Source organism: Humulus lupulus, chromosome 3 (genome assembly GCF_963169125.1).
Source record: "Humulus lupulus chromosome 3, drHumLupu1.1, whole genome shotgun sequence".
NCBI classification, from domain to species: domain Eukaryota; kingdom Viridiplantae; phylum Streptophyta; class Magnoliopsida; order Rosales; family Cannabaceae; genus Humulus; species Humulus lupulus.
The window spans coordinates 226,846,297-226,849,434 of NC_084795.1; the positions used below are offsets into that span (position 1 = coordinate 226,846,297).

Consider the following 3,138-nt stretch of genomic DNA (forward strand, 5'->3'; position numbering starts at 1 on the left):
ATGGTAAATATTGGGGTTTGCTAGCTAAGCAACTATAAGCCTCAAAATACAACGAGGTTTGCTAACTAAGCAACTATAAGCCCCAAGAACATAAAAGTGTTGGGGTTTGCTTTTTAAGCAAATATAAGCCCCAAAACATATATACTATAACATATCATAACATAACATACTATAGCATAATCATAACATGCAAGCACATAAAAACTATCCTATTTTCCTTACCAAAACCAGGATTTTTGAGAACAAATGCGGGACTCGGAACACTCCTAAAACCAGCAATAAAGATAGTGAGTATTTCTAAAGGGTAAAGAATAATTGTGGAAACTAAACCTTCAAAACAAAACTTACCAAGGAAGATCTTTAAGTTTCTAGAACCTAATCAAAAACCAATATCAAAATTTAGGATCTGAATAAAAGGAACTAAAGAAAAACTAAAGTAGTTTAAACAACTGAACTTAAAGAATAAGAGTACCTTAGTTGACCTTATGGATTGGTCTAACTCCAATACCGAAATACACTAAACCTCACTTCCCAAGTATTTTATAAAGCTTAAGAATGGCAAAGATTTTTTCCCAACCCAAGTGTTTATCACTCTATGGAATTACTAGCACTTTGGAGTCTCTGATCACAGCTTGAAGAGTGAGTGGAAGGGCTGGGTACTAAGTCCTATTTATAGAGGTAAGGAGTGAAACTAACCCCATTTTGATTTGAATAAAATAATGATTTTAAAATGAAAAAGAATTGAATTTTCGTCAATCAGAGGTTGAAGACTAGGCCAAACTGTTCAGAAGTAGGTCTAAGGAGTCAAGGCTTGATTTGAAAATTAAAAACAAAAATAAAAAATAATAATAATTAGGGCGATATATCGCCCCTATGTGGCGATATATTGGTTCTGCCCTAGTCCCGAGCCTCCATTTGTACATTCGTGCATCGTCAACGTGTTTTTCGTATCCTTCGTCAGGCGATATATCGGCTCCAGTGCTGCGATATATCGGCATACGTGAATATTTTAACACACGTAATTGCTCTTTTTCAGCATAATTGAAGTTCGATAACTACTTTGACTGAGTCAAACTACGACCCTAACAGTTTTTGGTGAATACTAAAGCTTATATTTCCTTATTTTATCATTAAAATACTTAATTCCTTAATAATCATGGTTATGACAAGTGTCATATTCCTATTGGCTCTATCTAAACCTTAGGTTATAATAAATATCATATTTATGACCAGCAATATTAATCACACCTTATGTTATAATTAATATTCTTAAACTATAGTTTAAACTTATAAAATCCATAACTATTGCTAGGAGTTTCCAACTAAGTCCCGGTTTGAACCAAATCCACGAAATCTAAAATACTACAACTACTACTAACTAGCTAACTAAGTAAACATTATGGGACTTTACATTAATGCAACAATTTCATAATCCTCCATTTCCCTTTTATTAGACAATATCTCTTCATAAACTTCACATAACTAGGCATTTTTTCTAAAGCCTTTGCAAAAGGGATTTTAATGTGAAGTTTCTTAAATACATCAAGGAATTTGGAGAATTGTTTGTCAAGATTAGCCTTTCAAAACCGTTGAGAATATGGAATCTTTAGTGCAGGATCAGTGTATTTTGGTTTTTCTGTTTTTGGAATGTCCTCAGTAACCTCCTCTTTTATATGACTAGTAACTTGTTGATTCTCTGTATTTTTCCCTTTTTCATCCACTATAGGTCCATCATACTTAGTCCCGTTCCTCAAAGTGACAGCTTAAAATTTTTCTTTAGAATTTACCTCTGTGGAACTAGGTAGATTCCCTTGATGTCTATTAGAAATTTTTTTAGTCAATTGACATATTTCTGTCTCCAAACTGCTGATTGAAGACCTTGTCTCTGTCATGAATTGGTTTGATTGGTCTGGCTAATTTCTTGGTGGGTTCATTTGAGGATGTGGTGGTGGATGAGATGGGCGTGGGTTTAGATCATAATATGGTCTCAAATGTAATCCATAAGTTGGTTGATGAGGGGGTTGTTGATGTGGGTAATGCGGATATTGTGGTTGTAACCCTTGATTATTTTTCCAAGACAGATTAGGGTGATTTTTCCAAGCAGGAGAATAGGAATTTGAGTAAATGTTGTGCAGATCTTAAAAAATTACCTATAACTTATGCCTGTTCCAAGGGCATATTGTTCACATTTGTTGAGCAACTAGCCGTGTTCGAGCATTGTTGTGTGGCAAGATTAGTTTGCTCCACAAATCTCACAACTCACGACATTTTGAACATTCATTTCTTGTGCGGCGAGATTAGTTTGCTACAATTGTTTGGTTAGAGATACTACTTGAGCGGTCAATAGCATTATTGGATCAACTTCTATGACTCCTGCTACTTTCTTATTCTCAAGCTCAGTAGGCCAATTATAATTATTCATAGCCATCTCTTCCAGAAGCTCATATGCTTCATTAGCGCTTTTTCTCATAAACTCTCCTCCTAATGTTGCATCTATAATTGTCCTTATATTGCCCTCCCAAACCATTGTAAAAAGTATGAACTAGCAGCCACTTCTCTATTCCATGATGTGGGCATTTCCTTTGCAACTCTTTAAATCATTCCCATGCATCATACAAAGACTCCCCATCCAGTTAATGGAAGTTGTTAATCTCTCCTCTTATTTTGGCTAACTTGGCAGGAAGTAAATATACACCAAGAAACTTATGAGCCAAATCTTCCGAAGTAAGTATAGAGTTTGCTTGATCGAGACAGATTCTTCCCCGGAAACGGTGCAAAAAGCTTGATAACTTGGCAGGAGGAAATATTTACCAAGAAACTTCTGAGCCAAATCTTCCCAAGTAAGTATAGAGTTTTCTTGATCGCGACAGATTCTTCCCTGGCAACGGCGCCAAAAACTTGATCGCGAAAATATATTTATACGCAAGTGCACACAACCGATTCAAGTAATATATGATAAGTAGAGTATCGTTCCCACGAAAACTGTTTTCCAATTATCAACAATTGTTTTTTTAATTTCTATTTGGCAACCAAAAATTTTGATTTTTGAATTTAATTTTAAAATTGAAAATAACTTTGAACAAAAACAACTAATTAAAAGATTTAAAATCACTATTAAAAAGACCTAGCGTGTTAATT

The 3,138-nt window shown here is 34.6% G+C and overlaps 1 non-coding gene across 1 annotated transcript; it reads left to right on the forward strand.

The window, feature by feature from the left end:
* The first annotated feature begins 2,559 nt into the window (after nt 1–2,559).
* LOC133827960 (small nucleolar RNA R71) lies at nt 2,560–2,666 on the forward strand. Its single transcript, XR_009890608.1, has one exon. It is a non-coding gene; the product is annotated as a small nucleolar RNA R71 (small nucleolar RNA).
* Nucleotides 2,667–3,138: the final 472 nt, after the last annotated feature.